Source organism: Aythya fuligula, chromosome 1 (genome assembly GCF_009819795.1).
Source record: "Aythya fuligula isolate bAytFul2 chromosome 1, bAytFul2.pri, whole genome shotgun sequence".
NCBI lineage: Eukaryota > Metazoa > Chordata > Aves > Anseriformes > Anatidae > Aythya > Aythya fuligula.
The window spans coordinates 2,732,877-2,760,502 of NC_045559.1; the positions used below are offsets into that span (position 1 = coordinate 2,732,877).

The 27,626-nt window shown below is 48.3% G+C and overlaps 1 protein-coding gene across 2 annotated transcripts in view; it reads left to right on the plus strand.

The window, feature by feature from the left end:
• The window catches only part of PLXNA4 (plexin A4), a 403,695-nt gene that overhangs the window by 47,823 nt on the left and 328,246 nt on the right, over positions 1 to 27,626 (plus strand). The window lies entirely within an intron of this gene.

The following is a 27,626-nucleotide window of genomic DNA, read 5'->3' on the forward strand; positions in this document are numbered from 1 at the left end:
AGTTTAAATCCAACAGATTTTTTTGTGTGTTCAGACCATCTCTAATTAAGTAGTTGATCACATGGTGCATGCCGGAGAAAACAGGATTGTGCCTGAAGTTTGTTAAGAAATGGGATTCATGCTCTGGAGATCTTTCTTCAGAGCAATGTGACTGGACCATGACTTTACCACAAGCCCAGCATGGGATTAGTGGTTGCTGGGTGCTTGTGCTGTAGGAAGTGTTTTCAGCAAAAGGAAGCTATCTGAATGATAATGAGCTTTATGCTGGTGGAGTAACCATGGCTGATGCCACAGAAATAAATTCATCCTTTATTGTGTTTGAGCTTATGTTCCTCACTCTGCATTCTCACTAAAAATACGCCTGTTGCATGGCTGTCGTGTAACAGCCTGCTGTTGTTCATCATGTAAGGCAGTTGTAGAGGCCTTAAGAGGTAGAAACTGGGATTTTTTTTACCTGGTGCTTTTGGTAGATGCTTTTCTATAAGCAGCAGAAGGTGGTAGAACTGATCTTCTCGTGTTAATGATGGGCACCACATGCTTTTCAACACCTCCGTGCCAATCTGGCAATGTTTGAATGCTTGGGCTGGGCATGTTGCAAAATATCGTGTGTGTGAGGAGATTTTGGCTTTGTGAGAATAATGGAGATGGGTGATACACTGGGAGGGGAGGTTGGACTGAGCCTTGGACGTTCTGTTGGGTGTTGACACCTCTTTGAATTCCTTTTTACAAATAATAACCTCAAACTGGGGAGATGATGGTGCTATTAAAAGGTTGCCCATATGGGTTGTATATATGATGGACAGAGTGGAAAGGAGGACGGGAGTCATTTGTTCACAGATACAAAACCAGAGATCTTAGATCTTCTTTATGTTCCTCCACTTGCTGTTTCACTTAAAAATGGTATCAAAGTTTTAAATTCAGATGGCATGGCCCCTGTGCTGTGTGAGGTTTGTAAGGGGAACAGGATCATGCCCACTGACAAACATCTCCAGTCCTGTTCAACAGAGGAAAGGCTGCTGATGCTTTTACAAAGAATAAGGTGTGTATTTTTTCTTTTTTAATGGTCTGTTCAAGCATGTGGAAAAGGAGCCAAATTGTTTTTTAAACCATTGTAATAAAAGTAATCTCCTCCCCTGACTAATTAGGTTTTGCTTCCTTGTCATCTGTGATATCATAATAAGCTGTTCAGTCCTCCAGCCAGTCTCTTGGGGAAAGAAATAGGACAGCTGAGATCTGAATAGTAAATATCCGAAAGACCTAAATGGTTAAGAATGACGCTGCTTCTCTGCACTTGCAAGCATTTGTTTTTTCTTTTGGCTCCAGGAGAAGCAAACTCAGACGTAGCTCTGTCTTTGCCTTTGCAGGTCACATTGCAGAATCCAACATCTCATCTTTTTTTTAAAAGGGGAAAATGGGAGTGAGAAAGCTTTTTGTTTTTTACCGAGCGTGGTGAGGAGTGGGGACAGCCTTATAGGGTAAAGAATGAGAAGAGGCGAGCTGAACTAACTGATGTAACTTGAGAAAGCTGCGTTTTATTCTCTTTTTCCTAACATGATGAATGTTCTGTCTGCGGTAGTTAGTGCGGTGGGCGTGTGTGTCAGAGCAGGGCTGGAGCCATGGGCTGAGATCTTCATGGGCTGAGTAATTCTCCATCAGGGAGGTGGCATGCAAAGCTGTCAGTGCAAAATAAAGCTCCCCCAAACTCAAAGGGTTGTTTTGGACCAGTTGAGCCTGGAAACATTCACTTCCTGCAGGTTCAGCCTGGGCCTTGCTATGACATCTGCAATCACTGACTCCTCCTGGGCTCCTGAAGGTATCTGAGCTCAGGACCTCAGCCTGCTTTCCCCTCCAAGGGCCACACGAGGCCAATTTGGCACTCAGTTTTTTTTTCACTTGATATTCCTTGGTCCCTGCCAAGGCTTCATGGCCTTTCGAAGCTTTGTTTTCCATCTTGGCTCATCAAACAGGTGCTTTTGAATAGGAAGCAAGGGAAATACTGCGTCGGTAATTGCAACTCCTGCACGATCCATTATGTTGAAATGAAGTTTGATTTATGTTTTTTTTTTTTTTTAAATGCATATGGGTAAATTGAAATAAGCTATATGAGATGAGATGAAGCGCTGCATACCAGTGGATGAAGCCCAGGGGCTGTCATTTTCCTGCTGCCTGCTGGGTCCTGCCATGCACAGCACGTACTGCAGCTTCTCCTGGTACTTGGAGAAGCCATGGTGAAGAGTTTCTGGCTAGCACAAAGAGATGGGCTATTAGATTATCCACAGTACAGCAGGATCTGCTCAGCTGTTGTGTGAAAACTCACCGCAAGTAATTAGAGGACAGTTTTGCAGAAACTTCCCTTATTTTTTCCTCCAGTTTCAGTCTTTTTTCCCTGTTCCTATTTTTAAATGAAAGATCCAGACCGCGTATCGGATTTTGATGCATGCAACCCGTGGAAGCGCTGCGAAATACTCGCAGTCATAAAGCACTGTCTGGTAGTTGATACACAAATGTCACGTGTCAGAGGAATTTATCCAGTGGCACACAAACCCGAAGTAAAATATTGTGCTTTACAGGAACATATCATTAAAATGAAAACTAGCAGCATATCAGGAATCTGTCCGTGTAACCAAGACAACAAAGAGAGAAAGAAAAGGAAAAACTGAGATATAGATAGGGTAGAAAAAGAAGGGAGTGAAAGAGAATGACAAGGCTGGCCCCAGCTATTTCACTGCCCTGGGCAAAATACATTTTGCAACCCTCTCTCATTCACACAGCTACATGTGCAGACCAACAGGAAAGCTCTGAATAATGTGCTGTAGAAATATGCCCTACAAGTCTGCCAGCTTGTCCACAGCACAGCGTGGCCCTGCAGAACGGTGATATAAATAGGATAAAAATGCAGAGCTATGAAAAAGGAGAAAAAATTGTCCCTGTCCGTATCTTGTGGTGGAAACCGCAGCCTGATTAAAGGGCTGCTGGGTGCTGGTGTCCTCTTGGGGGTGGAGAAGGTGGTCCAGGGATAAGTGGGTTGAGAAATGGACACGTTCAGTTCTTTGCTCTCCCAGAAGCTTCTGGTCTTCTTCTGTTTCCCTCCTGCCAAGGGAAGGAAGTGCTTTGTTTGCTCTAAGGAGTGTCAGGGGAAATTAATGCACTAAATGTTGCAAGGGGCTCAGGTACGACGTGTTAGGATCGTATCAAACAGCTCCAACAGACAAATCAGAGGAGATGCAAAACACAGCTCCTGACCACTTGTGGGCATTGAAGATGCTGCGGTACTTTTTAATGAGAAATATTTCATCTTGCATGCTTTGGTCAGATCCCATATCTAATTACCCGCTGTCCCACAGTGTCCCCTGTGCCTCCGTGCTGTGCTGGTGAGCATTGCCACCGCTTTAGGATGCTCCAGGGTGCTTGGTGGGCTTTGAAGGCAGAGTGAGCTCCTGCGTATGGCGGGAGGTGCTCGATCCTCACTCCTTTGAATTTTTAGTGGTTGCTTTCAGGAGATCTGAAGGTTTGTTTTGTCTCTGCAAACCGCAGCCCAGCCACCTGTCAGGAGCAGGAGCTATTCCTGGGTGCGTGCTTCTTACAAGCACGGTGCTGGGAAACATCTGGTTTTCTTCCCCTTTGCACTCTCCTTCATTACACGCTTCGTTCTTCGCTCTGGTGGCAGGAGAAAGCTGGAGGAGGACCCACGGAGGTGCTCGGTATGATTTTGTATTGTTTCAGCTCTTTTGTTCCTAGCTTGTCTGGCCAAATGATGTTCCTCGTAGCTGCCATTGCCAAGAGAACGCAGCAGTATTCAGTATTCCTCGTACGTTTTCCCTAGATGTGTAACTTACAGGTCATCGCTTTTGTGCAGATAGTTTCCACTCTGGAAAAAAAAAATACAACTTACCTGCAATTATTCTCTGTACATGTGCAGGTGTAAAGGGCAGTTTAACATTTACAAATGTCAGCTGGGGAACAGCTCTAGGAATTGCACCTTTATTCAAAACAAAGCTATTTGTCCATTTTGAAATGCGCACTTGAAGCCAGAGTAGTAATCCTTTACATTTGTTTGAATCTTCCCTGTAAGAAATACTTTATATTCCATCTAAATGTTTCATTCAGAGCCTCCTCAATGCTAAATTGCTTGCAGAGAAAGAAATTGGGCTTAAAAAGCAATAATTTCACTCCATGGCCAATATTCCATTTTTCATAAAATCCCATCAGTCTGAGGGCATTTTAGATGTGGACTGCCATTTTGGGTAAAGGCTTTCATTCACATTAGACAGTTCTTCCCACCCGTTATCACCGCTATTTAGTAGAAAATTTTCAGTATCAGCCAATTTTGTGAACCGCCCTGTGGATTATCCTGAACTTTTGAGATTCTGCTTTCTTTGGATCCAATGCAAAACATGCAAGGGAAGAATTTTAGATATGAGAGTTCAGATTGCCAGTTCTCATTTTGGGCCCATCTCTCAGTTGCGTTGGGGAAGGTTGGCTTTCTCAGATAAATAATTGGGATGGAAGCCTTGTATGGCTTAGACTTTGCTGTTTTTTTTGGCCGCGTAGCTGTGGCTACCTGGTCCCATCACCTGTCCAACAGTTCTTCATGTTGTGTGCTGTTTACAACCTCTTTGCCTTGAAAGCTACAGGAGAAGTCAGCCAGTTGCTGGTCGAAGACGCACCTTGGTCTGTGGCAGTGTTGGTAAGGAAGCCCTGAAGGTCACCCAAGCCTGCAGCTTTATCATCACCACCGATCTCTGTGATGGTTCCCTCTTGCTGCAGTCATTGCCCAGCACAAGATGGGATCCCATTCAGCACAGGGTACGTCCTGGTGGGTTAAATCCTGGTGGGACTGGCAGGGAGTCAGATCCTTCCACAAAGCTGGGCTGCCAGTGAGTGCCACGGGTGTGCAGCAGAGGAATAAAATTGAGTTTTTCATGCAAAACAATTTGAGGAAGGCAAAATGGGGCAATAGATGGGCAGAGACCCTGCAGGTGAAAGAGCTCTGGCCAGGTTGGTGATATCACAGTGTACCCACATGGAGAAGGGAGGAATATCTCCTCTTTCTCCTCTGATACATTGCTTTCTACCCAACGAGCTGGAGCTAATGAGACTGAGCCTTGGTTTGTCACACACAGTTTTGTGGGCTCCTGATAACTGCAGGGAAAGACAGAGATTCTCGCTGTTTCTCCAGGCGAGGGAGTTTCTGAATATGCACAAGACGAGAAACCCTGCCCTGTTTAGATGTTCCCTGGAGGATATTTTGCTGCTGACAGCTCTGTGCGAATGTCAGCAGGGAAACTCTGCTTCCTTCTCCTTCCCTCTGCTGCTTTGTAGGAGTCGGATTTTAATTTTTTCTTTTTTTTTTTTCCCCCAACTGTTTGGCAAGTGGACTTGACTGCTCTGAAAACATGCTGTAGAGGCTCCGGCTCCCGCTGAGAAGCTGGTTTCTGCAAGAGGGGCTCGTTCACCCTGGCCTCTCCTCACAGCTTCCAAAACCAGCAGGAGTCCGAGCGCTTCACTCGGTTGTGATGGAGTGGTGCAACTTCCCATCTGTATTTGACGTCTGTGAAGGCTGCAGTTGTCAGTGTCCTACATTGATGTACAGTCGCTTTTTTGGAGAAGTCGTAGCCAGCTTGGGTGCCTGACGAGTAGAAAGTTGGGAGCTGGGAGCCGTGGTGTGATCTACCCTTGGTGTGCGTGTTGGGTGGTGATGGGAATCTCCATGGACATGGGTCAGTGAAAAGCATTCATATTGGGCTCATTATGATGGAGTCTAGCATGACATCAAAGTGCTGGGGGTTTGGGTGCTGAAGGGCAGAGCTGGTAGATTCAGAAGAAGCAATTATCTCCCCTTTACTCAAATTCTAGACCGTATCTCAATACTACAGCCAGTTTTGGGTTCCTCAGTACAATATTTGTCAAAAGGAACTAATTCAGGGGAGGGTGATGAGGATAGCCCAGAGCTGGAGAACCTGCCTTGGGGGGAGATGATAAGAGAATGGAGCTTCTTCAAGCAGGGGAAGAGAAACTGGGGGTGGGACCTCCCAGCTGCCTTCCCATGGTTACAGGAAGGTTATTGAGAAGACAGAAAGGTTCTTCGCAGTGGTGGGAGGATGTGAGACTACAGGTATAAATTGCTATGAGAGGACTTCCAACTGGATAAAAGGCCTTTTCCACAGGAGAACAAGCAAGCACTGGAGCAGGTTGTCCAGGTGGGTGGTGCACTTTCCATCCTTGGAAGATTTCAGGGCCTGAATGGACAAAACCACCTGGTCTGATATCTCAGCTGACCCTGCTTTGGACGGGAGGTTGATACAGAAGCCTCCTGAGATCCCTTCCAGCCTGGATCACCCTGTGCTCCATCATCTGCTGCAAAATTCCAGGCTCTAAACCACATCAGAGTACCTGTATCCAGGCTCTGCTGCTGAGCTGGTGTAGCTGACACTGGTTTTAAAACCCCCACTAATTGTTTGGTCATGGCAAGGGGGTGTTTGCCCTCATTTCCATTGTGTTGGCACTTCCAGCTAGAAGTTGTCAGTGTAGGATGCTGCAGTGAGCTTGTTTCTCCTTGCAGTGTTTAACTGCAGTAGGAAACCTCCCTAAAATGCTCTAAACCCTTGCTGGGAACCTTCCTAGCTGTTCCCAACACGAGTTTAGTACGTTTTTTTTTTTTTTGACAGTGAGAAAAGAGAGGCTTGATTCTCTGCTTCTTGACTATTCAGTGATCTCTGTGCTTTTTTTTTTTTTTTTTGAGGTTTTAGTTTAACAGTGCCTCGCATTCAGAGATGGCACCCTGTGACCATCGTATAAGATTTCAGATGACCAGCTAACCCCTCCAGATGAAATCTGTGCTTCAAAATCCAGAGGTGCTGCTGTGCACTCTGCATGCTGGGGCTGCACCATGCGTTTTCATTCCTACCCCAGGAGAAACAGGGGGCCCCAGCAGACCCACTGCAGCAGGGAAGCTGTACCGTCAGCTCCTCAAGGCCTTCCTTGAGGAAGCTGCAGCTCAAATTTGACAGCTTTCTACCCCCAAAGTGGCTGAGCTGGGTTCCCCCTGCAGCGTGAGGATGTGCACGGTGCAGGCAGGGGAATGTTTGCGACGACAGCAGGCACAAAGGGACAGATAACAAGTGCAGGTCCTGCGGTAGGTTACCTTGCCGAAATCCACGGGCCCAGGGGACAGTTTGCAGTGACACTGCTTGTCACCTGCCTCGTCACAGCAGATGATTCTCTGCGTGATGATGCTGGCTCTGTGCGAGATGTGTTTTCAGGCGGCTGTGTTGTTGATGGAAACCATACAGAGGTGAGGTACGAGGGGAAAAAACACATCTCCACGCCCCTGGTCTGTGTTCTTCTGTTTGCCTTCATCCCTCTGTTCCTTGAGAAGTGCTCTGGAAGGGACATTAGGTGATCAGCTTTGGTCTTCACCTGCCACTTGTGCTCTCCAGGGCGACAAAGAGAGGCTGTTAACTCCCCTACTCCACAACAAATGCCCGGACGGATGCCCAGCCAAAATGGCTCTTGTCATTCCTTCCTCCACTCTCTGTCCCCTTCCCTTTTGACGGGGATAATGACTTTTCAGGGAGCCCTTGAAGTGCCTTTTGCATCTGCCTTTGATTTGAATGCCTCCTGCCTGCTGACCCTTCTTACAGGAAGTCAGCTTAAGTGCGATTCTCCTAATTAGTTTTGCTTTAATTTAATCTTTTGAACTAATTTTATCAAAAAGAGGAAACCTTCTACCCACTCCCTCATTTCATGGGCTTGCTTTAATGCATGGTCTCTGGGTTTATTTCTCTATTTCCCGTGTCTCTAGATAGGACATCATTTGCATATTTGATTAAGCTCCATATGTTATCAGGGAGCCAGTTGAAAGAACAGCAAGTCCCTGATAAGGCACCGCGCATCCATCTCTTCCTTTCACTATCCTCCTCGCCATCCTGCAGCTTCAGCCGTGCCCAGCATCACCTCTGCAGTCTGTCGGCTTCATCTTCTTCCTTCGGTTGATCCCAGGCTCGGCTGTGAGTAGGTATTGATGTAGACATCAACATTTGACAGCCCCTGTCTTTGGGAAGGAAGCAGAATGGGTGCAGAGGATGGGAGCTGAGTCCTGGTGAAGATGCTAACCATGACCACAAGGTCCAGTTTCAGTTCCCCGTGCTCTCCAAAGCGATCTGCCTGCTTCCCCTCCTCAGGATCCCGTTGTTTTTATGGGGCATGAAGCAGTTTATTCCAACTCTTCACTTGTTATCTCGCCCAAGCCTCTGTTGAGAGTCTCAGCTGGACTTTGCTGCGCTGTGCTTCATCTCCCACGTGCTACAAGTGGCTGCTGTGCAGAGACAGCAGGGTGGGCACACAGGGACTGGGACCACAATAGTCATGGGAGAATATCCAGGATTTTTCCCTGAAATTTCAAATGTATTTAAAACTGTGTCTCCATGTATGTATATATATACGTTTATATGTGTGTGTATGTGTATATATATATATATTTGTGCATGAAGAAGAGGAGTTTTTTTGGGCTTTGTTCTCTGGCTACTGCTTTGCAAAAACAAGTTGGCTCACATAGTTTTCCCAGCCCACTTCTAGGAACATTTTTTTTTAAATAAGTTGTGGATGCCCTTGAGTAAACTTAAGGAAGTGCTTAGTTTAACTATAGCTCTCCTCCCTGCTGCTGATGCTCAAACTGGGGGAGGATCTGCTCAGCCTGTCACCCATAACTGGGCATTTCTGGGGGCGGCCAGGGAGCAAATTCCTGCCTTGGTGGTCCATGGGGCAGAGGCTGGCTCACGTTGTACTCCTTGAGGCTGATCCCAGCAGGGCAGATTTGTCTTGGGAGGGTCACCAAACGACCACGCAGTGTGGACAGATGGGGATGCAGTGTTCAGGCTAGATCCACAGCTCTGCAGATCTACCTGCTGTGTCAAAACAATTCATAGAATCGTTGAATGGTTTGGGTTGGAAGGGACCTCAAAGCCCATCTCATCCCAACCCCCTGCCATGGGCACAACACCTCCCACCAGCCCAGGCTGCCCCCAGCCACATCCAGCCTGGCTTTGGGCATCCCCAGGGATGGGGCAGCCACAGCTTTTCTTTAATTATCCCCTTTTGGTCTCCAAAATCCAGAAAACACTTGGATAAGCTTCTAGGAAAGACAAGGTTGGGTTAGTAACAGCAAACAAAAGTAGTGTAATTAGCTCAATTAGTGGAGCTGAAGAAAGGACCACAGCTTGCATAAGGGGCCAGTTGGCTATTGAATAAGACCCCTTCACTCAGCTGAAACTTGAAGAGTAGGAACAAGAGGTTTGATTTATGATACAGCTCCTAATTAAAAAGCAAAAAGGAGTGTGTCTCCTTTCATCTGGGTGAGTCTTTTGGCTTCAGCTAATTCAAAGAGCCTCTTCCCTGCATACACCCGGGCCCACCAGAGCATGGCTGCCCATCAGCACCACTGTGGTCGTTGTCCTCTTCTGTTCAGGAGCTTCATGTGTGTCCACCACTTGTGAATACTGCTGCCTAAGTCACGTTTTGCTCTACCTCGATTTGTGTGGACCATTAACATCCCTTTTGCAAAGGAACGCTGTCAAATACACTCAAGGAAAGAAGTCCCTACGATATTGTTTGAGTCTTGTGGTGTTTGTGAAGTCAATGAGAAGGAAAGTGGAGATAAAATCTCCCTGATCATTTCCAACTTGATCTCTTCCCCTTCGTGCAAGGAAGCATTTTTATTTAACTCCTTTGGCTTGCTGCACTGCATCATCTCTCTGTCATTTCGTCTTGGTGGCAGCCTGGTTGGAGAACAATCAAACTGATCATTTCTTGTTGGACCCATGTGCCTGGGGGGAGCATGAGAGAGTTGTGCTGCTTTTAGTAGACCCCAACCCATCTGGTGTCTGTGGGAGTGAAGATATGTGTGTTCCCGTGTGGGATTCAGGGATCTGTTCCTGCTCGGTCTGGCACTTGTCTTTTTCTTTTTTTTTCCCCCCAAACCCTGTCAGTAGCCTTTCACCTCTCCTAAATGAAACCATACGGAAGAGCTGCAGGCCCCCTAGCCCTTTCTGAAATTAAAAAAAAAAAGCTCTTTGCTGGGTGTGGGGCAGAGGTATGCGTTGAAGGCTAAACCAGGACTTTTAATCAATGCTGGGGCTCTAGCAAAGTCCCCCTGGGATGCTATGCCCAGGGTGAAAAGAAAACATCTTGCTAGCTGTGACAGCAGCAGTTAACGCCACAGATCTGACTATATCCTGGTAGTGTTAACTCTAGGTTAATGTCAGTAATGACTTTTTCATGAACTTGCCTCTGTCATCGCTTGGCTTTCTGTGTGCTGGCCAGTGTTACACCAGCTTTGACCCCAAGCAGGATCATTCATCTCTTAAATTAAAAGGGGTTGAGTTGGATAAGGTTTTCAACGTGAGACTTCAAGAGGAAATAGATATCCATACCGGACTGGAGACGGTGGGACTGTGTCAGTGGAGAATCCTTTCTTGGTACACATCCCATGGAAGATCACTGCTGGTAGGAGTTGTTCTTATATATCAACGGGGCTGTGTCGAGTACGCAGCGTTGCCTCCAAGCTGGGATCAGCCTCGACGTGGTGACCGTGGAAGAATGTTGGAAATGAGCTGCAGGCTCTGATGGGAGGTGGGTTGGGACCCTGGAGGTGCCAAGAGAAGCAAAGTCGAGAGAGAAGTTGGGAGCCACTTATCCGTGGGTTTCAGCTTGGGTTTCAGTCCATCGTGCCAGAGATATTCTGCTGATGATTCACAGGGCTGGGACACTTTGGGTAACAAAGCAGGAACTCCTAAGGGACCTTGGTGAGGTTTGGAAGCTTCCCTGGTGCTTTTTTTTCTAGCTGATGTGGTATGCTGGCAGAGGACACTAGGATACTGTTGTATCCATGGCATCCTGGCAATGCAGACCTCTATTTCTCCTGCCAGTCGTGCTGGTGGCTCACCCTGCTGGGATGCTTGTGGCCTTGGTATCAGCTTTCCCTTTGACTTAACTTTTTCTGGCAATAAATCTCAGTGATGTCAGACAAAAGGTTATCACCGGGACTGGCGGAGACCTTGTTACGTGAATTCATCAAAAACTTTCCAATGAAATCTAATTAAACAGAGTAAGCAGCTCTATGCAAATCTCCCCGTGTTTCCCTCGCTTGTCCTATGGCTGTTGAAGACTGGGTTTTTGGGGGCGTTATTGCTTGTGATATCTGCTGGGGTGGATGTGGTTTCGCACGCTGCGGGCCCTTTGATCTTTTCCCCACTGCTTACCAGTTTCTGTTGGCTTCTCTTGGATTTCGCACGCAATCGATTTATCTCCTTGGGGTCTAAGGGAACATATTGATGATGGAGCTAACCTGAGCGATAAGGAGATGTCATGCATGCTAATGCATTTTCTCTGCCCATTAGACAGCATCTCTGTGCTGGTAAGTGATAGGGCGCTGGCATCGCATTGGGTTCGACTATTTGTCTGGCTCTTACAATGGAGATAACTCATTTTGCTGTTTTCTGGCAGGACTGAGAAAATTGCAAATAGTAATAATTAAAAAAGCTTGCGCTCAATCAACACTTCTTCAATTTCCCTCCTCATTTTCAGCCAAACAAACAAACCTGCAAAAATGAAGGTTTTAAGGACTACAAAATGAGAGTTTATGGTTATTTGACCCTTCCACCTCCCCCTTTCTCCTTTTTTTTTTTTTTTCTTTTGTTTAATTAGCTCTCTGCTTAGATATTCTTACAGTGAGATGGAAAAGTCAAAATCTTTTGATGCTTTCAAGCCCTTTCTCCCCATTGTGACAATGTAAATTAATTCCCCAAATCCCACGTAAATTCTGAATTTTTAGTTAACTTGCTATTCCTGGAGAAAAAGAAAATGCTTCCAAATTTGTATCTGTTTTTCCTTTGCATGTCTGTCTTAGCACGTGATATGTGGAGAGGTTCAAGATCTTATAAGGCTGCTGCATTTAAGCTCTTAGTTATACTTCTTCTGCAGGGTTAGCATTTCTGTCTGCTCAGAAGCTGGAGACTTGAACTCACCTGGGAGCCCCGGTAGTGAAATAAATTATCATAATATAGTGGGAAAAGAAAAGATTTTAGGCTGGTGAATGGTGCAGGGCTACCCTGGTGTATTACATCTGTTCATTTAGAGCTGTAATATTGCTTCAGCTTTGAGCTGCGTGACTGAGAAATCTTTATTTCAAGGGAAGGGGGCTGCTTGGGCTGAGGGAATGCAGGAAAACGTAACATTGAAATGCCAAAAGCCCCAACAGCATCCTGACACTAATTGTTAGTAATTATAATAGCAAGCTAAAGCTGAGCGTTGATTGTTAATTCATGGGTTTTGAACCTGTCTTAGTTTTTTTTTTTTTTAGGGGAGTCTGACTTGTGTATGTTTGGATTTTGGTGACTGGCAGTGCTGCAGTGGTAACTGGGGGGGGCAAGAGATGAAAAGACCCCTTGCAATTATTATTCTGATGCTCTGCCTTTAACAAAGTGTTGGCATAACGCTTGTACATGCAGATTCAGGACCATTCACCAAGGTGTCGTGTGCCCTACACGGCTAACAAGTATTCAGTTTCAGCTTGAACCAGGGGCGTGTGTTAGGGGCATCTCAGCTCAACCCCTCCTGCAAAACTCCGAGCAGCCCCCATGTTATGGTGAAGCAACAGCCAACAAGACCTGAAAAACCACAAACTCATCACATTGCCACCCACGGGTGCTCAAGATACCAGCGTAGGTATTATTATTATTATTATTATTATTATTATTATTATTATTATTATTATTATTATTATTATTATTATTATTATTATTTCCCTCCTTGGGTTTTCACCTCGATCGTGCTCTGCAGCCCCTGCCTGTCTCCCGCGCTGTGATGCAGCCCAGGCTGCTGCCGTGCTGCTCCCTTCCCTGTTAAGGAAATCTCCGGCGCTTTCCTCGTAGAGCTCGCATTGACATTGTAATGGAAGTGCTGCCCTTCCCCGCGCTGCGCAAGGCTCGGAAAGATGATATCATTGGCACTAAATATACACCAGCCAGCAGGCCCCCTTGTCCGTGCCAGAGATGCTCTGGCAGGCTCCGACGTGACTTCTTTTCTATGTTTTGTCAATTCCGTCGGTGGCAGGTGATTTCATTAACCGCTCGTTAATTGCTGGAGAGGAGCTCGGCCCTTTATTTGTTTGTTTTCTCTCTCCTGATGGCGTGCTCTCCCGTGCTGGCGGCCTCCTTGGGGTTCCCTCCTCCAAGATGCGCAGATTGGCATTGTCGCCCTGTTTCCAAGCCTACTGCTGCATTTTTATTTCTTTATTTATATTTTTTTAAATCTATCTGGTAATTTTCAGCTGGGTGGGATGGGGCTGCAAAGTTTGGAATTGGAGTTGAATTCCCAGGAAGTTCAGTTTCAGGATCTCAGCTCAGTCCTGTCACTTGCGCCAAGTTTTAAGGTGCCTTGGTACGATTTGGGTGCTCTTCAGCGTGCCAAGAGTTCCCTGGGTGGGCAGTCTTGGACTCATCTGTCCGATCTCCATGTTTCTCCCATAGTTATTAAAAATAAGGAATAAATGGAGAGAGGCTGTCTGGGAAAGGACTGAGTTCCTCAGACCCAATCTGGAATGGGGGTGTGGTGTCATCAAGGCTTGCCCTATAACAGTTCACCAGGACAGTCAGTGCATGTTCCTGGACCTTCTCCATCTCTTCTGCCTCTTATAAACAGTGTATGGCCTCGTTTCCTCTATTGCCCTGTAATCTGGCCCCTTTTTCTCAACAGCTACCGTATCTACCTCTCCTTTGACTTTGTCCTTTAGGATATTTCTTTTTTCCCTCCTCCATCCAATTTGTTCCTTTCCCATAAGCAGCTTCCTTCAAGTCGAGTGTCTTCTCCAGCTGAATGTCTGGCTCTGCTAGAGACTGTTACAGACCCATTTTCATGGCAGTGGGCTATTTATTTCACAAAACCTTGGCAATTCCTCCCGTGGATGGAGATATCTGCTCACCTTGCAGTCAAGGAGAGAAATCAAATCTCATAGGACACATCTCATCCTGCCGGAGACTGAAATTGCCCTAACAGATGTCAGACGAGCCGAGTCCTAAAAACATCTCTTCCTCTCCATTAACAACGAGGGGAGCCGAGGGCAACTTGTTCAGATGTAAACACCTCTTATCTTTCTCTTCCACGTCTGTAAGTGACAGCAGTGGTGTTCCCCTGCTTTAGCAGGGGGCTCGTGAACAATTAGTGGTTGCGAGGTGCTCCAACGTTATGATAATAGAAGAGCTCGGAGCAGGGTTATCTCGTGCATGATTTTCCTGCTGGAATTTCATTAGCGTCCTCAGATGGGGCCATTTTTCCAGGTCCTTTGCACTGTCCTGTATTTTCTTCCCTCTAATGCAGGTGACTTATTCCAATCCCTTTTATAAAGCCCAGATGTTCTTATCTGGCTGGGCCATGAACCTGAAGGTTGCAAAGAGCAAACAGAAGATGAGCTGCAACATATCTCGTGGCTTTGGAGGCAAGAGGGGCTGCCAACAAACCTGGCACGTGTGTATGTTCCTAAAGGACTGACTCCCTTTCATGTTTTTACAAATGCTCCCTATGCTGCTAAAAGCTTAGGAAGAAACCAACCCCCCCAAAAAAAAACCTTGAGGTTTGTTGCAAAGGGAAAGGGAGCCTGCAGGATTTACGGCATCTGCAGCGACTGGGGGCACTGCCAGCAAATTCAGAGTTACGAGTGGGTAAGCAGCCTGGTCTCTCATTGGGATCACACATCTGACAGCCGCAGCCATCCCAGGGTTGGCTCTGATGTTTTTATCCTGGAGCTTTCTGCCACGCCGTATGGGCAGGGCACTCCATCACATCACCACACAGCAGCTCGAGGTGCCAGGGCATGCTTTGGCATTACATTTTTGAATGCTCAACATGCTTCCAGGTGATTTGGAGAATCAGGTTAGTAACACGGGACAGATTAAAGCAGGGAGGAAGTATTTAAGCATGCAAAGATGCAATCAAGATACTTTCAAAAGTGCTTAGGTGTGCGATTCCAGTTGCAGGAGGTCCTTATATCCAGGAACTTGCAATCAGAAGGGCACACGAGTAACAGGAGCAGGCAGATGCCAAAAGGGGAAAGCATGGAAAGGAGCAGGTTCCTTAGAAGGGTCTGAGTGAAGCAGAGCAGGTGGTTGATTCGAAAGGCCAGCTCGGATCGGGGGCGACAGGGAGAACACGAGGGCACGAAGGGTAGTCCGAAAAAACGTGGTGTGACATAATGGCAGAGCAGGAACCCTTGATCTATTCCTGGCTCTGTTGCTGATTGCAGCATGACCTCAGGCAAAACGCTTTCCTCTCTGCATGCCTCCCACGCTCTTCTCTGCATAGCCTGGGAGTTCTGCAGGGAATGGACTGTCACTTGCAATGAGCACGTCCTGCGCCGAGCCCTCTGGCACTTTGATCTCAGCTCAAGGCCTCGTGGGCAACTGTGATACCAGTTCCAAACTGGGTGGTGTTGGGGCTCAGGTGCTTGCAGGTGCAAAATTTCCACTTGCAAACCCCCGCCGCTGGTGCGAGCTCCTTCCACGATGCACGTGCTCGTGCGAGGTTTATCAGCTGAGCTCTTTCCAGCACACGATTTTCTCGTAGACCCGCGTGCATCTCTGATTTCCCTGCCGTGTGGTTCGCAGGAATTCGGCGTTGTGGCCTCCCTGCCCCCTCCCAACAGGTTGACCATAAATTAGGGGCTGCTGTGGGTATTGGATTTCGCTCCAGCTGCTGGAGCTGTGGCACATCTGTGGTCCTCCTGTGGTTAATGGCTCCACAAAAATGAAGCAATAAAGGTTATGATGGCTGTGTTTTAACCTCCTGGCCCTCGTTCTGTTCGTTGGGAGTGTTTCTCGGGAACAGTTTAAAACCCACCGCCTGCATTTTAAACATCTCCCAGCGATGTGCCATCTCTGAGCAGCTTTTATTGAGTGCTTTCACTTTTGAAATTTAGCAAAGCTGAAGCATCTCTTTTCCCTCTTCTTAAATGTTTTTTTTTTTTTTTTCTTTAAAGAGAGACAATTCATCTTCTGTATAATAAACACCCATCTCTAAAACATGCTCCAACATTAAATTTATACATCTAACGTTAAATATGATCTGACATTTACGCACAACAGTTAAGACGGTGCAAAGCAAAAAGAGAAAGGGAAAATATCCCCTTTGCTTGAACTCTTTCAGTGGAAGTCTATAACGCACTTCTAAGGGACAGAGGCATGCACGGAGGAGGGGTTTGTTTGCAAAGAACAACTCGCAGCTGTGGTCACCAATGAGTCCTTCGAGAGAGAGTGCTTCCACCCTCTCACAAACCTCCTGTCCACTGTGAAAAGCCGAGACCACAAAAAGTGAATGGTGTCTTTGGACCCTGAGCTTTGGCTGCATCCAAAATGCTGGCATTTTAGCAAACGTGCAATGTGCATCCTTAGAAAATCAAGCTCGTTTCAGGTGTCTTCTCCCTGTCCTCCTGTCTTGCTCAACACCGATTCCTTAAGTGTTCACTGGCTTTAAAAGGGCAGCGAAATCTTGGTTCTCCAGCCAAGGTTGTGGTCATCTCTGCTGCGTGTTGTGGACGCTATGCAATGGGTCATTTGGAGATTCTCCAGCTGTAGGCTTTGTCTGCCCAGCAGAACAAATCCAGAACGTGTTTATCCTCCCAGTTCTGCTTACAGGTATGGCAGTGGTACTGCCCCTGAGCTGCAGAGAGAGCAAAGCTCTTCAGGAAGTGGATTTACCTGGAAAGAGGTAGTGAAGTTTAAGAAAGTGGTTTAGATCACCTCTGAACCAGGTTTTCTATAGACAGAGGAGGTTAAAGCACTGCTTCTGTCACTCCCTGGAGACAGCTGCCCATCTGTTTCCTATATAAGTAACTCAAATGCTTAAGGAGAGAGTGATGAAATGCCCTGGAAGCGCAGACACACGGCAGGGGTATCTGACTCCACGTGAGACACCACAGCAGAAAGTCCAAATGTGCCCTGCAGTCAAGTGACCTGCACAAGCTGCAAGAGCTGTGGGGCAGGAGAGGGGTGAGAAGCTCAAAGTTTGTAGGATGACAACGGGATTATTCCCTTAATGAGTTGTCCTGCTGCACTTGATAAAGGAGGTATTTTCCCTGACCCTTCTTCCACCCCAAATTGTTCTTTATTACTGCTCATGCACAGCTCCAGTCGTCTTCAAAATCTGCTGATAGCGCTTGACACGCCGAATTTTTGCAGCAGCAAGGCATGCTAGCCTCCCACTCGGAGAGGATAAACAACGCCTCATTTATTTATTTAACTCCCTCGCTATTAATTGCAAAGGATGACCCTTCACTTGTATATTATGGAGCGTGTTGGCTTCCTCTCTCCAAGTCTTCTAAGAGATGTGCTGCTTAAGCGTGCTCGACATGAAGCCTGAGAGGGGCCCTGGGACAGTTTTTTGAGGAACATGGGGTCTGGTGTTAGAGCTAATGAGCTTGTTAGGAGACATATATTGGTATCCCTAGTGGCTCTGTCCTCTGCCACCGTGTCCAGCCTGTCTGCAATTAAGAACAAGGTCTGTGACACCGTGCTTTATACTGATCTACAACGAGACCAAAATGTCCGATTTTCACGGAATGTAGCAGAAACTCACGGTCTGTAGAACAGGAACAATTTTTTCTTCTTTATGACTTGAATTCTTTAGAAGTCCCCAAAGACTTACTTTCTAAAACTGTTTATTATCATCGTTATTATTATTTTAACAGAGCTGCCTCTTATTTTTCTAGGTATTTAGCAATCAGAATAATTGTAGCCCAGGTAGTTGAAGCTGTAATCTTTACAAGGGAATGCTAGGTATTTGGTATTGATGTATTTACAGGGTAAGAGGTAAAAGAAGAGTATCCAGATGGTGCTGATAGATGGGAACATGCAGATCTCGTACCATGGTTGTCCAAGCCAACTCTTGCACTGTATCTATAAGAGGTCAGTGCAAATCCAAGATGCAAAGTAACTCTGCAAATAATTCCCTTTGCTCAAGATCAGGCAAATCAGAAAATTCAGGTATGGAACCGACCTCAAGGACTCTTCTGATCCCCCCTGTCCTAAAGAAAAGCCCCTGTAGCTATGCCATTGAGCTGGGATGTTCGGGTTAACTTGGCCATCGTAGTGTCTCGAGGGAGAGCTCTGGACTCTGGTGGTCTCTGTCTGACTTGTATCTTTCTGACTGCTGGGTTTGCAGGTTTTGACTTTATTTTAATGAAGGTCCAAAGCAGGATTGACCTATCCAGTAACTGGAAATGTGTTCTTCTTGGGGTTGTCCAGCCAATGTCACACAATTCATCTCAGTGACTGTATTCAGTTCAGTCCCCTTGACTCCCTGCAATCCATTAGTGTCACCTTTCTTCCCTACCATTAATATCACCCAGGCTGCTCTTCCTTTTTGCACTGGAAATTGTAAATGGATAGATATGTTAATTGGTATCATTACAACAAACGGTCCCAGTCACACCGCAATTCAAGCGAACATTTCAGGTTGCCATTTAAATGATGAGATTTTTTTTTTTTTAATGCCACTGACAGCTACTTGTGTTTAATTCATTTTGATTTCGTTAGGAGGGGGAAGTTATCAGGATTGCATCATTAAAAATGCATGCTTGGGTTACTCATGCATGCTTCATATAGCCCTGCGTATGATCCATCATAATTCAACATTAGCCAATGGGGATAGCAAGTGGAAAGGGTCCGCTGAACATACATATAATTCAATTACATCCGTGACGTCACCTTGATTGGATTCTTAATGACACCTCCAAGCCGTGCTGTGGACAGGGCTGCGAAAAATGAGGCTTTCCACCGAGGCTGCCTGCGTTTGGGAACACAAGGTTTGTGCCCCTGCTCCGGATTTGCAGGAATTTGGGTCCAGCGTGAACTGGGAGGCTGCTTCAGAGCTGCTTGGCAGCTGTGAAGCCAGCTCAGATGTTCCTGCATGAACCATCAGCCCTGGCTTTGATAGCAACTGTGCTGCTTGGGCTGTAGTAAAGACATGAGACATTTTCTCTGACGTTGCTGGTGTTATTAAAGTACCAGAATAGCAGCTCCTGTGACAGAGGAACAAGGTGTTATGCTGGAGTAAATGTAACCGGAATTATTATACTTATTCTGGAATAAGGTGTAACTGCTCGGAGTGGAGCACTGGTTGGTGTTAAGCCTCTTCTAGGTGATGGGTGATTTGGAGCAGCGTGCGGCAATATTCCCTGCAGCTGGGAAGGGCAGCAGGAGATGCGACTGGAGGTATGGCTATCTGTTCCTCTGCAGCAGAACCTTGCTAGGAATGTATTTGGTCTTATTTTCCACGTATGGTGTTGATTATTCAAACCGACTGAAGTGCCTCTTGCTTTCTTGGGGCCCGCAGAGTCGGGCTGGGGGACTTTCTGCTCCCTCCCCATGCTCTGTCTCCCACCAGCGAGTTTGACCCCGTTGCTGTGACCAGGGTCAGCATCCAAAAGCTGCAGTTCAGGTGTGTCAGCATCAATAATCCCACCTTCCTCCCCCCTCCCCTTCAATATAATCTTTAGTGAAATGAATCTCGCCTGCCTGCAATATACATAATGAGAAAAACGCCATTCCTGGGGCCCAGACGGCGCAGAGCAGAGGTCAGGTAACGCAGCAGTGTCCATTATTTTGACAGCAGAGGTGGGCTTCCTCCCAGTGGAGGTTCCCAATGCTCCAAGCACCACGGGATAAGTCTCTGACATCTGTCCACGCTGCTGTTCCCTCTCTGGATCCTCGAGGTCACGCAGAAATGAGAAGTGAGCTGGAAATGAGCAGAGGGAGCACACAACCAGGTTGGCATTTGACTTGTTGGTGGGTCAGAAGACCTGTGTTGGTCAACGGAGCTGGCCAGGAAGGGTACACGTTGGAGAGAGAAGAGTGCACAGCACTCAGCAGGTTGTCAGCAGCATCTTCTTGAGAGCCAGCCTCGTCCCCATGGGCATGATGAAGCCTTTGTTGGGCTGCAAGCCTTGCACAGCACCTTGCACGTTTGGCTGCTGTCGCAGTTTGGGTGTCCTGGCTCTGCTGCTTCTTTGGATTAGTCAAGTGGATCCGAGGTTGCTGATGCCGAGTTTTCCTTGACTCTCCTTTAAAAAAAAAAAGAAATAAGCAGACCCGGCACCCCTCGCTGCCTCTCGCTTGAATGTGTTTGGTAATAACTTGCTCTCCATGAGTGCGTCCCGTGCACTGAAGTTTCTCAGCACTTTTTCAGCCCTCGTGAATTACGAGGCAGCAGTGGATTACCTCCAGTTTATTGGCGGTGGATCGCAAGCACTGAGAACCCGAAAGGCCTCTTTGGAATCAGGACCAGGAGAAGAAATCATTCCCGCTTGTGACTTCTAGACCTCTGCTCTAAGCACACGAGCATTCAAACTACCCATCCGATTGATTTTCAATTACTGCTCAAATGGAAGCGGTTGTAGCTTTGTGTCAACCCCCGGGAGACTTCGCCCTGTCATCTCCAGCAAGGAGAGGGGGGAGAAATTCTCTCTCGCCCGCGCCGACGTGGCTTGTGGTTGCATGGCTGAAATTCGGCCCTGAGCAGGAACGGGAGAGCGGTCTGGCTTTCGCCACAGCTTGCTAAAAACACCCGAATCCCTCTTTTTGGAGATGGCAATTCTTAGATCTGCTGCCGGGGACAATACGAGGGTGAGCAGCGCGAAGAAAGCCTAGCTATAAATACAGAGCTATTGTGGCGGGGTGGGGAGTTATTGTTGGCGTGAGCACGGGGTATTTTTAAATCGTGTGAGGAGGCTTGTTTTAAGTGACAGCTGTGCTGAACCTGCTGGCGTGTCAGGGGTAGAGCCGGATTAGCTGGGAGAAGACAGATGAGGAGTTGGAAGCTGTAAAATTCACATTATTCCTTCCCTGATTTTCAGGTTGGTGGGTGTTTGCCAGCCGCTCTCCGGGGCAGGTGATCCTGTGTGGTTGTCTGTGCACACACGGGACCTTTCATGGTACCATTCACATACGAGGAGCTTTCAAGAATGCTTTCCTTGCTGGATCTCTCAGCTCTTTGCCGAAACAGCACCTCCATTTTCCTGGCTGGAGGTGCAAAGGAGTTAAAACGTTGAGGTCGTGGCACTTTCCCTGCAGAAAAGGAATTCAAAGGTTTTATTTCCCAGCAGCCTGGCTGAGAGCTAGAAAAGGTTTTGTGAGGTTTGGACTCATCACGGGCTTGGTCGGCCCCGAACCATGCCTCGGTTCACATATCCATCCCCTGCTTCCAAATTCTGTGCTCGCCCCATCAGCTTTCTGCAGCCTTGGTGTTATTTATAACGGCCTGGCAGCGGGGCAGCTGGGGCCAGTGTTGGGTTACCATCAGCTGCTCCCTTCCCAGTTCCTCTTTTCTGCCTCGGAGGGTGCAGCAGGGCTGGATTTCAGGCTGGGGTGGGGTGGTGACCCTGAACCTTTGCTGCCCTGCCCAAAGGACGTGGCTCTTGTCCCCATCCTCCCCTCAGAGCAGGAAGTAGCCAGGCCCTCAAATGCTCTCTATAGGATGCTCTTTGTAAGGGGGTGATACCCTCCAGGGGAGTTTTGTACCGTGTTGCCTTCTTGAAGATCTAGCAGATCTTCCAGGCATGCTGCAAATGAAGGCCAAGCATTCCTGGAAGTCAGGAGGAGAAGATCCCAGCTGAGGCAGGGTCCTCGTGGTGAAGGTAAGTGGGCTGCTGTGCACAGGCAGCTTTATCTCCTGTCTTCTCCCCGCGGGGGAGCGAGCAGTCCTACCTGCTTCTGTTCCATCCCTTATCAGCAACATCTGGCATCATCGCAGTTGTTCTATCTCCTCCTCGCAGCGCTGACATGAGAGGACATCTCCCAGGCTTGTTGACAAGGAGGAAAAGCAGCAGATGAGCAAAGCATCAGCACGTGAATCCCCTCGACTCTTTCCTTGCCAGACTGAATGCCAGCTCGGTAGTGTCCCAGCACAGGGAGAGCAGCAAAGGTGACCGCAGTGCTCCCCTTTGCACCCTCTGTGCTGACCCGTGCTTCCCTGACACCAAGCAGCAACCCTTTATCTGAGCGTCTGCTCAGCTGGAAGATGCAAACTCCGATCGTGTGCATGAGCTGGCTGGAACCGGAGGCCAGCAGCCAGATTAATATTCCATTCGAGCACGTAAAAGCTAGATATCTATTCTTTTCTCTTCTAATATGCAAAAACCAGCTCATGCTTTTTGCAAAAGAGGCTGCTACGAGCACTTTTTTTTTTTTTTTTTTCCCTTTGTAGCCTGAGTGCACATAGGAGGGACGTGTAGGGGTACCGGAGGCAGAAGGGCTGCAGCTTGGCTGCCCGATCCCTTTCTGGGCTTGTTGAGCACCTCTTAGAACCAGCTCCCCGCAGTGGCTCTGCTTCAATCCCTTCTGCTCGTAGCTGGCTCTGCATCCTAGCAGGAGGCCCTTGGCTTCCCAGAAGAGGCAGCTACGAGCTGGCCCGAGTTCCTACCCTTCCCTCCCTGCCCCTCGCAGCTCCTGGAGCTGGATCTCCCTCTGCAAGAGCAGCGTCACCGCTGTGAACTCCCCCCCTCCCTCCACCACGCTGGTGAAGTGCCCTTTGTAACACTCCAGGCTTTTGTTTTTTGCATGAGCCGAGTTGGGGTGAACTTGGCCAGGCTGCCAGAACATCATGAATAAGTTAGGAGGAAAGCTGTACGCCTTCCAGTGCTCGGAGCACACACACAGGCAGAGAAAGCAGGTTTGGTGCTCAAAAAGCAATCTGAGTGCTCGTGTGGTGGTGTTTTGTACCCTTCTTACTTGCCATATTGGGTGAAATTTGGACCTTTCACATGGGTGCTGACCAGAGGAGTGTCCTGGTGTTTCTAAAGCCATGGCTGGTGGCAGATGAGGGGCTTGAAAATCAGTCCAGCATCCCCTATAAGCATTTTGGTGCACCAAATGATGGGCCAGCACCTACAGGATCTCTCGCCTCAGCCACAGGTTGTTCACGATGCAGTTTTGTGTCCCTTGAATGCTGTGCCACCACTGCCACCACTCCTCCTGGACTCTCTGATTCTCCTGCTATTAGAGAGGCATCTTTGCAAGCCAGAGGGGATGGTGCAGCCATCTCACCTCGCTGCCCGAGCAGCCCAGCCTGCGTGGCCCTGGAGCTATTTCAGCGCCTTAAGAGAAGCGATTTTCCTGGGCTAGTGAAAGATCTGCAAGGTCAAGGTGAAATCTTGCTCTGTGCTCTCCCTAAAATCACCACCGCAAGAGAAATGCTCGAACAAGGAGTCACCTTTCTCCTCCTGGGAACATCTCTGCCCTCCTTTAATCCTGTGTGCTGGTGCTTTTTGATTCCTGAGCACCGAGCCTTTTCGATCTCCGTGCTGATGGACGGCCACGTTCCTCCCTGCTCTCAGCTCCTGGCGTGTCGGTGGGATCTTGTTCACCCCCTTAGCGGTTTATTGCCTCGCCTGCCTCTTTCTGCAGAGATCCTTGACACCAGGATTTCACTTGTGCCGCACTGGAGGGTCACTGCCAGCCACCTCTCCGCAGTTATTTCTGCCCAGTTGGTGCTTTGCAACGAAAACCAAAACTCGGTGGGACATCAACACCCCAGCTGAGCAAAGGACATCCCTGAGGCTGATCCAGAAATGTGCCTCCTCCAGCACCTTGTGTCCTCTGGGACACGCAGGTGACATCCTAGAAGTTGTGCCAAAGGAACTGAGCAGCGTGGGGAGAGCAGGTGAGGGCAGGCAGGCACGAGGACCACATTGCATCCATGCATGCAGAGCTGCTGCATCCCTGAGCCCCCAAAGCTGCATTTTCCAAGGTGTTTGGGGGCTTTTTAATCAGAGAGGGCCACCAAATGATAACCCCAAAGCCCAGAGACTGGCTGCAATGGAATTGTCTCCAGTGACGTGTGGCAGCAGCATTCAAACCCTGCCTCTCCTCTGGCCGCTTCGGAAAGAGCAGCGCAAGCAGGCAGGAAGCACGTCCAGCCTACAAATGCCTCCGCCAAAAATATTTGATGGAGACATATGCTCACCTCACACACATGCACAAAGCAGACAAATTTGATGAAGGGATTTGTTAGCAAAACGTGCTCCTGCTGCTGCCTTCTCCGATTTTGTTCTGTGGATGATTTTTTTTTTTCATTTTCCCTTTTTTTTCTCTCTTTTTTTTTTTTTTTTCCTTTTCCCCCAAGTGCGTTTCTGCTGGCTGCTTTACATCTCGCGCCGCGTTCTGGAGGAGCTGACTCAGCAGTTCAGCACCCAGCCCCTGCTCGGAGGAATTTGCACTGGTTTTGTTTATTATTTTGAGCACAGCCAGTTCTTCTCTGCTATTAATTGGCAGGCAGGAAATGTTCCTTGGCCTTTTTCTGACGGCTGGTCTGTTTCTGGGACCCTGCTGTCGAGGAGGAGAAGCTCGTAGGGAACTTGTGCTTGAGTGATTAGCAAACAGAATATTATTGCAGAGCAAATGCATCTCTTGATAGTCGAGGTGTCAAATAGTTTGAGTAATGAGCGTGCTTTAAATATAGTTTATAACTTTCTCCTCGTGCATGTACCGCCTACTGTAGCTGCGCTGTGGAATACACATGCGGTGGGGCTGGGTGCATCAATGATGGAGCCGTGTAATTACACCTACGGAGGAAGAGATTTGTCTGTGTTTATTTCTATACGTTTGTGTATTTAAAGAAAGGGTTATTGCGCAGATGGAACCTCGTTCGGGTCACGTTTTCTTAACAATCCGAGTTTAATTACGCCGTGGCAATTTTGGCTTTATTTTCCTCTCGGTTTATTTCTGCTGCCTCTAAGATCTGCCAAGCAGAAGGTTCGTGGCACAGGCAAGCACACCATAAACTGGGGGGGAGTGAAGAAACCTGTTTGTGGTGGTCCTAAGGGTACAAAGAGCAGAAAAATAGTCTTGTCAATGCTGTTAGGATCATAGGAATTAGTGTAATTTGGGTAATGAAAGATCCAGCCATGGAGTTTGTAACAAAGAGGCTTTGGTGAGGGGTTACGTCCCTGGTAAGTTCAGGACCCTTTTTTTAAGGCATGAGCCCCCCGTTATTCCTGGACGCCACCTCCTCCGGCTCTGCCAGCGCCTTTAGCTTTGATTTGTAAGATCCTATCATCCCTTCCCCTCCTCGTTATTGCTGTGTTTTGCTGTGATGCGCCCACGGAGATTTCCCCGAGCTTATTGCCTGGGTCTGGGATGCAGCAGAGGGAAAATCAATCCGCGCTTACCCCGCTCCTCGTGCCATAAAAAAGCCAGCTCTGATTGCTTGTGGAGACAGGAGACGGGCCTTGGATGGACTTCATATCACCGAAGTCTTACCCTAAACTTCAGAGCGAGACCATTGCTTCCCTTTTATTTATTTAGACTCTTGTTTGAAGAAAGCTTGATGGGCCTCGGAGGGCTGGAGTGGAGCGGCTGCGGAGGAGGAGTGAGAGCAAAGCACTGGCGATCTGCTCGGCGGAGGGAAATTCAGGAAATTTCAGGAAAAGGCCTCAAAAATGCCTCCAGGGATGGAGCCTGTGCGTGGGGAGAGGGATGAGCTGGTGGAGGAGGTGAGGGCAGTGCCCAGGATTAGCTGCAGAGGGGGGGTAATCCCAAACCAGCAGGTGGGCTTGCCTGAACCTGGGGGATGGAGAACCCTTCTCAAGCGAGCGGTTAAGCTGCTGAGGTGCCAATATTTTCCCAGCAGAGCTGTTTGTTTTGGACGGGTGTCTGGGCTGTGTGTGTTTGGTTTAAATCCACGGGTAAAACATCCTGGGCCTGCAGAAGCCGGAGCTGGAGCGAACAGCACCAGGGCCACCTGCCCACACTGGTGGAGAGGTGCTCAGCAGATCGTGGTGCTGAAGCAATGCATCTTTTTTTGGGAAAAGTGTTGGTGGGCGGAAGGGAATTGAAATTTCTTTCTCACCTGCTTCCATCGAGCTTTCTGCACCGCTGCTCACATCTCAGTTATCTCCACTGTGTTTTTTTTTTTTTTCTTCTTTTTTTTTCTCCCCTTCGAACTCCTCCCCACCAACTGTGCCAGCTCCCGAGGAAATAAAGCGTGGCCTGACACATTCCTGGCTCCTCCTGCATGGCTGGGCTTCTCTCACCTACCTGCTGGGCAGAGCAGGCCTGGGAACAGCTTTCCTTGCTGCTTTTGCTTTCCGTGCTCGTGCAGCGTGACCCCACGCCGAGCCCCCCGAGGTGGCAGGTTGGGGCAAGCCAAAGGAGCTCCTTGTCCTTTAGGTAGGGTGATGGGGCAGGAGGAGGGGAACAGCACCCTTGAGGTGGTGTTTTAGGGGAGGCTGCCTGAATTTGCTGCTTGGATGATGTTTCCAGCAGCCGGGCACTCGAGGGTGGGTGTTTCTGCAGGTCTGATGCAGGACGGAGCTGGGGAAACTCAGCTCGTGCCGCCCCATCACCAAGCTCTTGGCCATGCTTCATCTTTCTTTGTCTCATCACCCTTTGGACAATGGCAGCATCTTCCTGACTGTCTCACTTATGGCTAATCTCATTTCATCTTCATAAAACCATGCCTTAACACGCAGTTTTAAGAGACTTTTAGCATCCAGAGAGCCTCCCAGACCCGTCCTGGATGCCTTTGTGATACCAAGCAGAGGAGAAGCGATGCAGCAGGAGCTCCTGATGATCCCGCTGGGGAAGCCCTTGGGTGCCAGCCCTCCCTCTCTTCACATCCCATTGTTTGAAAGCCGCCTGCAAGCGGCGAGCGAGCCGCCGTGGCTGGCAGCGCTGTGCAAACGCCCCGTGCTCGCACCGCTGTTTTACATTGATAATTCGTCCCGAGATCAGCGCTTAGAATTAATTCAATTAAAGGGGCCTCATCGTTCATTTATGAGGAGGGGAAGGCTTATGAGGAGCTGTAGGAGGGGAATGTGTCTGTGTGCACCGTGCTAGGGAAGGGATTCACTTCTAGCTGAGTCGTGGTGGGGAGTTGGGCATCCCCTGGGGTGCTGAGGATGGTAGATTTGGGTGCTGGTTTATCGACAGCCTAAACACTGAGCTGTGCTTTCACCTCTGGGTGTGGTGTTTCTGGATCAAACCCAAGCCATACTATTAGGGCAGGGCTGTGCAGGGTCCTTCATGGGTGTGCACAGACGCATCCATCCCCGAAATCACCAGCTGAGCCCCTCTCCTCACTCGTGTATACACTTGGGTGACAGCCCCAATATTTCTCTGCCTTTCCAGCTAGCTGTGTGATCCAAGAGATGCTGCTCTATGGCTTACAGGACCGTATTTTGCTCCTCCTGAATTTTAGTGCTCTGTCAGTGTCCCAACTGGCTTCGTGAAGGTATCGTGAGTTGCTCTGTTCAGCTGGAATGGACCAGCGGGGGACACACACACATCAGGTGAAGGAAGGGATCTGGTCACACTCTCCAGTCAAAGCCCTACATCACAGCAACCATCAAAGGAAGACCTCTCTGCTCTTTCTTTTTCTACCTTGAGTCTGTACAATCGTAGCTGTTCCCACCATCAAAGAGCTTTTCCACCTGGGGGTTGGGGCTCGTACCGCTCGATAGCTCTTGAGCTTTCCAAACACATAGCGAGGATTTTCGGCTCACGATCTTTCTCCTGGGGTGAGCTGGCTAGGTCTGGAACTGCTTTATTTTTAATGTTTGGGTCAGGTTAAATCGCCCGGGCCTT